This window comes from Grammomys surdaster, unplaced genomic scaffold (genome assembly GCF_004785775.1).
Source record: "Grammomys surdaster isolate TR1022 unplaced genomic scaffold, NIH_TR_1.0 149, whole genome shotgun sequence".
NCBI classification, from domain to species: Eukaryota; Metazoa; Chordata; class Mammalia; order Rodentia; family Muridae; genus Grammomys; species Grammomys surdaster.
Window position 1 is genome coordinate 11,681,634 of NW_021604607.1, and position 11,972 is coordinate 11,693,605.

Consider the following 11,972-nt stretch of genomic DNA (forward strand, 5'->3'; position numbering starts at 1 on the left):
GCCCATTTTGTACAAGATGTTTTATAAGAAATCTTTTCTTTATCCTTCATAACTAACTCTCATTGAGGCTGAAATGCCACTATAAGAAAACTTGAACAAGGTCACACAATGAACATGTGCAATAAAGATGGAATGAGATTAAAACTTGTTTCTGTTCGATATAGTCATTTAATCATAATTCACTACCACAAGAACTGAAGATAACTAAATGAACGTAAAGGCTGGGTGGAGCTCAGCTGTTAAGACAGAGCTGGCTCAGCTGTGAAGAGGGCTTACTGCTATTTTAGAAGTCCCAGCTTTGGTACCAAGCGTCTGCATCAGTAGCTCATAACCCCAGTTCCAGAGGATTCAATGTCCTTTGTCCTCTGAGGGCAATCACATATGTAGTACACATAAGCTCACAGGACACACAGTATTAAAACCACCTTAAATACAAATCTCCATTTAGCCTTTGAAAGGAGAAAATTAAGAAATAGCAATTTAGTTATGACAATTTCAGTCAGATGACATTGCATCTGTGACATTCAGGATATCTGGGAAGGGCTATAATAGAACACGATTAACTTATAAGATGAAAGTATTTACATGAAATTGGATCAGACAGCACAGTATAGAAAGTTTAAGGAAACCGAGAAAGAAATATAAAATAAAACCAAACATCACAGATGAAAATAAAATAATAAAACTTATACTGAGTATGGGTATCCAGACCTAAAAAGGTAGAATGCAACATGTATGAAGAATGTCTGAAAAATCTTATGTAACCCCGTTACACATATTGAACAGAAGTACCCCACATTTTTGAAAGTCCTGCTCCCAGAAGATTGAGTAATTAATGAAAATCACAGTGCTAGATACAGGCTATCTCTCCCAATGAGTAATTGTTCCAACATTCCCCACAGCACTACAGGAATAAGTACAGAACATTATTAATGAGAAACATGGACGGTTTCTGTGACAAACCTGACCACGTGGCTCAAGGGCATATAGAATCAATTTGTGAAGAAAATGTGAGTGAGTTTGAAGCTTCATGCCAGAGAAGCCTTTGAAGTATGGTAAGTAGAGTCTAATGGACACTTTGCTGTGGGTTTAGGAATTTGAATGGAACAAAAAAATACTTGTTTACAAAGCTTCACAGGGAAACAGAGACCCTATCTGAAATTTGACAAGAGGTCATTCCTATTACATTCTAGGGAACAATTTAGCAATATTCTCTTCACATATCAAAACCCAAGTAAGATTAAATCCAAAGATCATGCCTTAATTTATTTGGTGGTGGGAATATCAAAGGAAGATAGCATTTAGGCTGCAATACTGATATACTCAATGTATGTGCCCAGACTTACAGGGACAGTTCTGATCAAAACACAGAGCTTGAAGAATTTGGAACTGTGAAATGTGTAAGGAAAGGAATACCTGTTAACTTGAACCTGCAGATAGGCAGGTGTAGACAAACTGGGTACAGCTGTTAGACACCCATGTCATTTAGAGAAATGGGGGCTTTGCTGTTTAGGACAGGTGTGGAGAAGATAAGACGCCATTGTATGTAATAATACTCACTATAAAGGCAGTCATAAATTTGAGTGGGGAGAAGAAGACAGGAGATATTGGAGTCCAGAGAGGGATGGATTGAAGTGATATAAATATGGTACTCATAAAAGATAATCTCCAAAAAATTAATTCTAAAATTAATTAATTATAAATAAATGATATTTTAAAGGTCATGGTACATGAAAATTCATATTAATCAGAAAAGAATGTATTTTTTCAGGAGTTTCTTACACAGATAGGGTCATCTATGGATGAGTTTTCTTGTTGGGCCATGTAGTAGTTTAAATAAACTGCTCCCCATAGACTCATATATGTGAGTGCTTGGTCCATAGGGAGTGGCACTATAGGAGGTGTAGTCATGTTGGAGTAGGTGTGTCCTTGTTGGAGGAAGTATGTTGTGGCACACACTGTGGCAGTCTCCTTCCGCTGTCTGCAGATCAAGATGTAGAACTCTTAGCTCCTTCTCTAGCACCAAGACTGCCTGTACACTGCCATGCTACCCATCATAATGATAATGGACTGAATCTCTGAAACTGTGAGCAAGCCCCATATTCAGCAAGCCAATAGCCAACATTAAATTAAATGTGGAGAAAATTAAAGCAATTCCTCTAAAATCAGGAATAAGACAAGGCTGCCCATTCTGTCCATACTATTCAATACAGTACTTGAAATATTAGCTAAAGCAAGAAAACAACTAAAGGATATGAAGGGGGATACAAATTGGAAAGGAAAAAGTCCAAGTATCCTTATTTGCAGATGATATGATAGTATAAATGAGTAACCTCAAAATATCTACCAGCTGATAAACACCTTCAGTAAAGTGACTAGATATAAAACATAACTGAAAATCATCAGTCGCTCTCCTACATACAAACATTAAATGGACTGAGAAAGAAATTAAGGACTTTCCCCTAGAGCCATCTGTGTGGCTATTGTGTCACATGTACTGATCAGTATGTGACAGATAGGAGAGAGGCTATGCCTAGGCACAGTGTTCTAATCTATGAACATTGGAATGATTAGTAGCCTAACATTCTCCTGAAAAAGAGGATATAGCTCTGACACCAGGAGGCCCAGACAAGGGAGCTGGCTTGAGATGACCAAAAGTCCATTGACTTGCAGGCCCATAATGCAGGAGCCCTGGGCATAGCAGTCCTGAGACCACTCACTCCTGAGATGCTCTCAGACACTCAGAGTCCATGGACCACTAAGAGGAACAAATAAGTGGTAGAGAAATGGGGGAGGAAGAGAAAGAGAAGGATGTGGACACAATGAAGAGAAGGCAGAACTGGAGACTAGAAGGTAGTGAGGAACAGCCTGGTGTGAGTAGCTGGTGATGTCACCTGGGCCTATGGAGTTGTCCTGGCTTGTGCTGCCCTGGGAGCCAGGTTTGTGGACCTGAAGCAGCAGTGGTCTGTTTCCACAAAGGCCAGGTGGATGTCCCTGGTCTGGGTTGTTGAGCAGAGACATGTTGATGTCTGAGGGATGTGCAGAACTGGCCCCTGTCCTCACCTGGGCATCGTGGGAGAGCACACCCTGGCTGTATAACAGTAGACTCCACCCCTAGCCAGCTGCAGTACTGGGTGTAGTTGCCCCAGCTATTATAGAATTTGCAGATGTGCCACTTGAGGGTATGAGAGAACTGCCTAACCACTCATCTCCCTTAGAGTGTCCTTGATAATGGAGAGATACCATCCCTCCCCTTGTCCTTCAGTATCTGCAGCAAGTAGGATACTTGGACCTGGGGTCATGAGAGCAGGAGAGCAGTTCTTGCCCCTCACGAACTGCCGCACTCAGGAAAGCTGGCCCTGCACCTCAACTGGGCAGCACAGTAAAGCTGACCCTGATGGCAGGTGTAAAAGATGAGCTGCTCCATCAATATGAGTGTGGGAGAGCTAGCCCAAACACTTGTCTGTTATTTGGTGACATGGACAAGGGAGTGATTCCCACCCCAATCCCCAATGCCTTGCCACCTGTAGCAGGCAGGAGACCTTGCCCCAAGGCCATCAAAACAAGAAAGCTGTCTCTATTCTCCCCTGCTGCAGTGCTCAGCAGTGTGTATTTTCCCTGGGCAGCACAGTAGAACTGTTCCTGGATGTGGGAGATGCAGGTGAGATGCTTCCAGGGGGCCTGAGTACAGAAGAGCCAGGCCTGTCTCTTTCCTGCTGTACAGTGGAGCTGGTGATGGAAAAATGCCCTCGTCTCCTCCCTCATCCATTGCTATTTAAGGCAGGCAAGAGATATGGCTCCAGGGTCATGGAATGGGAGAACTGGGCATGTCCCTCATCAGTTGCAACACTCGGGAGACTGGTCCCTGCATCTTGCCTAGGCAACATGATAGAGCTGCCCCTGTTAGCAGGAAGGATTGCTGAAGAGCTGGCTCTGAGGGCATGAGAGAGGGAGAGCTGTCGGACTGTTCATCTCAGATATCTCTCAGACCCAGATCCAGGGATTTGAATTGGCCTACCCCAACATCTACACCATTGATAAACTGCTGGAGTGCGTGAAGGGGTTGGTCCTACAGATCTAAAACTACAGGATATCCAAGACATGGAAGCAACAGGATATCTATGAGGAGTTACAGTGTGGTTCCGGCATTGATAGAATAGTAGAAATCAGAAGTCCCACACCAGAGAAATAAGTCACTGTAATGAATATTTGCAAGCAAGAAAATTCATTATGAGTGAGGTAACCAAGATCCAGAAAGATAAACATGGCATGTATTAACTTATAAGTGGATACTAGCTATAAATTACAGAAAAATCAGGCAACAAACCAAAGACCCAAAGAAGCTAAGCAACAAGGAGGGCCCATGGGAAGGGTGACTCATGAATAACACTAAGAAAGTTAAACATATTTGACATCTGGTTGGAAGGGAGAGGAATGGTTGTGAGGGGATGTGGGGATGGGAACAGGAGGGATAAGGTGTCAAGAAGATGGAGGGAGAGAGAAGTGGGAGAGATAACTGGATATGGAGTGGGACACCTCTAGGATGCTAGAAACCTAGGAGAGTGGAAAACCTCAGGAATATATAAGGGTAAGTCCATAGCTAGAACTCATAGCAATATGGGATACAGAGCCTGAACCAACTTTCTTCTGTAACAAGGCCAAACTTCTAGTGGAGTGATTGTGACTCCAAAACAACCACAGTACCTTAAACCCACAGTTTCTCCTGCCTGCAAGGTTTGTAGACATAAAATATGGAGCCAAATTTGAGGAAAGGACCAACCAATGACTGGCCCAGCTTGAGACACATGGCCTGAGAGGGAGTCCAGTCCTGACACTATTAATGATACTCTGCCATACTTGCAGACAGGAACCTGATGTAATTGTCCTCAGAGATGCTTCACCCAGAAACTAATGGAAACTGATACAGAGACACACAGAAAAAGATTAAGTGGGGCTTCAGGAATCCTGTGGAAGGGGGGAGGAAGAATTGAAGGAGCGGGGGGGGGGGTCAAGGACACTGCAAGGAAACCTACAGAATCAACTAACCTGGGCCCATAGGTGCTCATAGAGATTGTCCTGCCAACTAGAGAGAAATCATCGCATGGACCTAGGCCCTCTGCACATATGTAACAGTTGTGTAGCTGGGTCTTTATGTGAGACTCTTAAAGGGAGCAGGGGCCATGTCTGACTATATTGCCTGCCTTTGCATCCCTTTTACCTAACTGGGCTGCCTTGTCTAGTTTCAGCTGAAGAATGCCCAAGGCTGGTTAGTAGCAATGGAAGGTCTTCCCTATTCTGAGGAGAAGAGGAAGATGGATAGATGAGATGGAGGTGAGAGGGAGGGATTTGGAGGAGAGAAGTAAGGAGAAGCTCTGATAGGGTTGTGAAGCAAATAAATAACAATAAAAAAACTAAAAAAATGTTCTGTATTTAGAACAGCTGAAATACAGTCTAAGATAAATGCAGAATATAGTTGACATTTATTTTAGCAAACTTATTTGGGGGTGATAAAAGGCTTCTAGCTTTAGTTTTGTTACTATTAATTTACACTGAACAGAAACATTATTCCTGCATAAAGACTATATAATTAAATAAGGAAGGGACAACTTATATGTAAGTTTTTAACTTGAAAATTCTTAATTATTTTCAGTTTATCAAGTTTTCAAAAGTTATTCTGGTGCTAACACACTGATTATTGAGTTGGCAGATAACTTTGTAGTCATAGATTCAACTTTTTCTACATTCAGAACATTTAGAAATTTTTCCAAGCATACACAAGTGTGCTGCAATGCCATATTTCCTTCCAAGTATTTAAACGTATGGCATTTGATTGTGTTGACTTCATTTCAAATGACTGTGATTAGAGGAAGGATACCTTGCAATCAGAGTCTTTTGAGAGGGACCTCTATGAGCTTGGCCTTAACAAATATCCTTAGTATTTTCTGCTAATCTATCTCAATGGATCCAAGTGAGAGGGAGGGACTGAGAGAAGAGGATGGAGGGAAAGCTGCAATCAGGATAAATATAAATAAATAATTAAATCAGTAAAAATAATATCATGTCATGATGTCTCTTCACAGCAATAGGACATTAATTAAGACACCTTGCTAGCTTCTTGTTCATCTCTTTTTGGAGTAAGAATATTAATTCTGTGCATTGTGCATTTATCTACCATATATCTACCATCTGTCTGTCTGTGTATCTATTCTCTTTCTCTCTGTCTTTCTCTCTCTCTCTCTCTGTCTCTGTCTCTCTCTCTCTCTCTCTCTCTCTGTGAGTGTGCGTGTATATTTATGTTGAAATTACAGTAGTCTACAGCTATTTTTGTATTGAATTTCAGAAGAGACATTTTGTTTTTGTACAATATTGGACTGTTAAGATTTTGGGGATTTTTGGTGCTGTATTGAATGCATTTTACATGATCCTGTTGGAACTAGGAGAATGTTACAGTTTAGAAGTGGAACATAGAAACTTGTGTTGAAACATCTGTGCTTTTGTGGTGATGCTTTCAAAGACAGTAGAATCTTTAGGACTTGGACTTAGGTGGCAAATACAGAGTCACAAGAGCCCTGGAAGATTAAAAGATGGCCCATTTCTGGTCAAATTCTGTGCTTCCTAGTATGCCATATAACTAGTAGATATCATTCAAACCAGTTACTAGAGACCAAGCCCTTTGCTATTCCTTCTTTGTCATGATAGACCCTAACTCCATAAGCCCTAAGACAAAATGAAGTATTTTATAACTATAGTTGTTTCTGTATGGTATCTGGTTACACTAACAAATAATAGATGACATAAATGTTTTGGTCAGTGTTCTATTGCTGTGAAAAGATAACATGACTGTTGCAAAGCTTATAAGAAAAAACATTTAAGTGGGGCTTGCTTACAGTTTGAGTTTAGTCCGTTATCATTGTGGCAGGGATCATAACACACAGGCAGGTATGGTGTTAGAGAAGTAGCTGAGAAAGCTACATCCACATCAGCAGGCAACAGCAAGAGAGAATAACTGGGCCTGCCTTGTGCTTTCAAACCTCAAAGCTGACTACACACTTCTTCCAACAAGGCCACACCTCCTAATCCTTCTGAAGTAGCGCCTTTCCTGGATGTCGCAAATATACAAGACAATATAAATACTAGAAAAACTAGAAATGGGTTGAAGCAGAAAGATCAAGCCTTCATTGTACTACTTAGAGGTCATATCTCTGGCCATTTAATCAGACTAGGGTACACACTCCCAAATGAAAAATAATAGCTCAAATAGTTTTGAAAGAATAAAGTACTGAATTACACAGTCTTATTCCCCAGAGGATTTAAATAGTTAAATTCAGTGGGCTTGCTTGAAGACAAAGGACAGAGTATCAGGAAAAGAGAAAAATGATAGAAAGGCTGCATTTAAGGGAATTTAGAGACTGGGATATAGAGGCATTGGAGAGGAATTAACATTCAACCAGTGTTCTCCTTTGTGTGAATCTGTTTCCATTAGCCCATGGGGACTTTTGATAATGGTGAGATAGGCAGGGAGGAAAGGTTCTTCTGATCAGCCCTCAGTTCTCAGAGTCTCATTGTTTAACCCCCTGTTCCAGCCTCCACCATGTATTAACACCTGCTAAGAGAGAAGGTAGGACCTCAGAAGTATTTCTTAGTTCTCAAGCAGCTTTAGGTTTCTGCAGATGGATTTGCTTCCTACACTGGCTGGATGGATTGGTATCGTACTGTGCAGTGCTGTACAGGTAAGTGCTGGGACTGATGTTTTCTCCATATGGAAATCACAATTGTAAGAGATTAATGGTCAGTTAGGCTCCTACAGTGGCATTCCTCTCTGAGTGAAACTATCACTGCTGTAGTAGACAGTTCTATAAAAGTGACTCATCTAATCAATATTCTGACTGTGGTCAGAATAAACTCTGCATTTGTCCTGATTTTCTGGGAGAATTCACTTCAACGTGGAAGTCAGCATGGCTACTCAGTGTGATTTCCTGTCTCTCCTTATAAAAGGTATTGTATAACTTTCCATTAGATTAGTTCTAGGGGAGCATAACTGCTCCTGCTGACATCATAGGGTTACTTTTATCAAACACAGGCAAAAAATAGAGCACGGCTGGTTTCCCTTTCTCCTTCTCTTTAAAATTTTCACATAGAAAACTCAAAACTAAGCAATGCACCAAGTAAGGCAACCATCATTTTGCTTCTGTTTAGGACTTTTGTTTTAAAATTCATGTGGCAATGGTTGGTTTAAAATTAAGGCATAATTAGTGTCCTACAAAATGGTAACTGAAAAGGATACTTTAAAAATAACTGTAACAAATCATAAAATATTCACAGTTGTGTTTGAATGTAGGATCCCAGATTGTTTTCACTGACTTGTATTTAATAATTTAAGTAATTTCACTGGTAACAAAAGGGGAAAAAAAGGAATTTCATTTGACCTTCAAATGTGTCTTATCACAGTTTAACTTACAAATTTACTTGCTTCATTATTTTGTTTATATTTATCTTTTTTCCACTCAATTTCATAACTCTTTGAAACTGACAGTGAGTTAATACATTACATTTTATAAGACACAAAGTGATCTATTATGTAAATACTTTTGAATATATCAGGAATATATCATTTGCTTTCATTTCAATGGACTGAAACTGTTGGCTATAGTTTTAAAGAATGTCATAATATAATTGAGCATCCTGCAAAAGTAGGAAGAAAATGCCAGTGAGGAAGGAAAAATCAAATTAAACACACACACACACACACACACACACACACACACACAAACCTGAGCTGACAGATTAAAGTTCATTATTATTATTATTATTATTGAAGCTTTAGTCTTAGAATTGAATGGATACTAACTTTGTCAGGATATTGAGTATTTTTAAGGCAACGGAAGATTTAAATTCAGATTACATCATTTCCTAAGATCCTAATAAAAATCTTGAGCAGAAACTTTCTGAGATTGCCATATGTGGCTGTATTTTTAGATTTAGGTAAAAATTATTCATCAGCTGATTTTCCGTTAACACTTGTAATCATCTGGTCATCTGTCCTACCATTGTGTTCAGTTATAATAACATAATTGATTTCTTTCTGTGTTTACTATATTTTCCTAGAAAATCCTTTTCTATCACTCTGGTAATGGAAAACTAGCTGAAAAATACTTTTCCTTTAGGAAAATTAACTTATCTAAGTGGTTTAGAATATATTATTTGTAAGCCCCACAAGCCATGTGTTTTCATTTCAGTAAAGAAGGTTTGTTACCTCAATTGCACAGAATATGTTTCATTATACTTAGCTGGAAGACATGAAGTGGTCAGGAAGTATCTCAGAGTGTATACTTGCCCCCTATTGGATGAAGGGAAGAAGTATGTTACCTTGTGAATTTTGCCTTTATATATACCTGACTAAAGCAATTCACACCAATTATCTGGGAATCTTGGGTATGGCCAGTATCCATCATCCTGGACAGTATTTAATAAATATTGCTTCTAATATATATATATAATATACTGTCTTAAATAGAGATCTAAAGAGGCTCCTTTCGTGTTGTTTTTCCTTCATTGACTCCAAAAAGATATGCTATATCTAGTTCTGTTTCCCTGGACATTACTGAGTGTGTGCTGTGTGAGGGTATAAAGGACGCCCTTACGGAATGAGCTCAAAGATTCTCACATGTGGTAACAAAAGCATTTGGTTGAATATTGCTTGTCTTTCCTACTAGAATGTTATATAGTTTAGATTTTATTTATATCTATTTTTAGTATTGTTGTATGTGGATGATAGAAATTAGGGTGGGGTCATGGCACGTGTGTGGAGGTCAGAGAAACACTGTGTAGAGTCCTTCTCCTTAAATCTTTACGTGGGATCTGGGAATTGAACTCTAACAGTCAGACATGCAGTCAGGGAGTAAGCCAGCTTTACCCACTAAGCCCTTTTGCTAGATTCAGAATTTTATTGTTAAAACCTGCGGGGCATTTCTTTATCAATTCATCTTTATTTTATTATTTGAACTAATGCTGAGTATGTGAATTTTTCTACCTTGATGTGATGTGTCTAATCCTATGGATATTTTCATTGTCAAAAGCCCCCTTTAGGGCGTGTCTATTAAGAATCAGGAAACAAGCTATTGTGTAAATAAAATAATGGGTTTACCATTATTTACCAGAGAACTTTTGTACTGAGTTTCCAATAATGAAGCCTGAAACCATTTCTAGCATAGCACTGTCCTTTGAGCACCTGAAGCAACATAAAGCATTTTGTCATCTAGTCTGTTAGTGCAACATCCCACCAGGAAGATACAGTGTTCCTTTGAACTAGTTGTTTATCAGAATCTTTTGTGAAAGAACGGGTAAACTTTTGGTTTACAGTAAGCTCATGGCAATGCATAAGAACTGTGACAAAGACATAACTTCTAGACTTAAAGGTCATTTGCTTTGTGGAACACATGACAAAAAAAAAAGATTTAATTCTCCATAGTAATCTGAGTACCTATGTCACTCAATTCCACCACTTATCTTACAGATATCTACATCTTATAGATGAATGTGTTTAGTAGTATTCAAAATTGCTCTGCAAATATTGCTGGTGTGTCAAATCAAAATGAGAAGCATTATCTTAAGAGTAAGAAACTTATGTAGACCGTGTTTCTGTACTAGAAAAGGGTATTTTATGTACATGAATGTGCATTCAGAGAATTGGGTGTTTCTAATCGGTCTTTGTTCCTCAACAATAGCGTTGAACCTGCTATAAAAATTCTATGTTGAAGCTCAATATCAATAAGAAGAATCTGAATGATGTGGAGAGGCTGGATAGATGTTTGTGAAGCCATGAAAGAGTTATGTAAACCTTAGTTTAAAATGTTGCCTTTCCTTTAAAATGTGTCTCTTTTCCCAGTTGGATAAATTATTTCTTTTGTCCATCACAGTGTGCAAAAGCTTAAGGAGAGAAAGCATGGTGTAAGTTTGTTGACAATGAAGTAAGAATGGAATAACTATGTATTGACTGTATCATTAGTGAAATTAATGGCTTTATCTCTAAAGAATACATGAATTTTATATTCCTATAGAATAATAAAGTAAAAAATTACTTGTTAGAATTGTACTATAATTTATTTGAACATTCAAATCTAACATCATTTAAAATTAAAATTTACTCTGCTTTCTTTTGATGTTTGCTTAAGTTCCTCCCTTTGGAGTCAGCTGCTAATTCACTTCTTTTACAATACTGACCCAGGGCTTCTGCCTGCCTCAGTGACACTTCAATGTACTAGTGTTTTTAATGGGCAAAGTGCCTTGGGAAATTTTAACCTAACATGAGTCCTTGTACAAATGCTGTTGTAACACATTTTGGTTGCCAAGGTAATGAGAGTGTTTAGGTCTACACTGAAAACATCCTCAGCTTGTTTTACATGTACCCACAGCCAGATTTTCTATGTTGTTACCCAGCTTTCTGTCACTGTGAAAGATACTGAGATTATCAGTCACAGTGTGGAGATTCTACCATAGGTTAGTAGTTTCAGAATGCTCAGTCCATTGTTGTTTGAACATGTGATGAGGCAGAAGACAGTGGTAGAAACACTAGGCAAGGGAACATGCTTGTCACATGGCCACAGGAAGCACAAAAGACTGCAGTATCTCTTTCAGAACCATGTACCCAGTGGCCTAATTTCCTTGCTTTAGGCCAAATGTCCTAAAGGTTTCATCATCTCACAGTACTACCACAAGCCATGAACCAAGTCTTCAACACATAGGACTTTGGGTGGACATTCAAGATCCAATTTACAGTGCAAGCTCAACATAATTGTGAGCTTATGTTTAATTATGTTTAAAATATTTCAAACTTGTTTCTAAGAGACCTGGGATGTGTAGATTCCTACACCACGGTATTAGAAATGTGTTTGATAGAGAGGCAAGGGCTCAAATGATGACAATCAATAGAACAATTACTGCTATTTTATAACTGAGTTTTGTGAGAATTTCAT

At 38.9% G+C, this 11,972-nt stretch overlaps 1 non-coding gene across 1 annotated transcript; it reads left to right on the forward strand.

Annotated features, from left to right (window-relative positions):
* The first annotated feature begins 2,455 nt into the window (after positions 1-2,455).
* LOC114619343 lies at positions 2,456-2,586 on the forward strand. The gene has a single exon (XR_003711123.1). It is a non-coding gene; the product is annotated as a small nucleolar RNA SNORA17 (small nucleolar RNA).
* Positions 2,587-11,972: the final 9,386 nt, after the last annotated feature.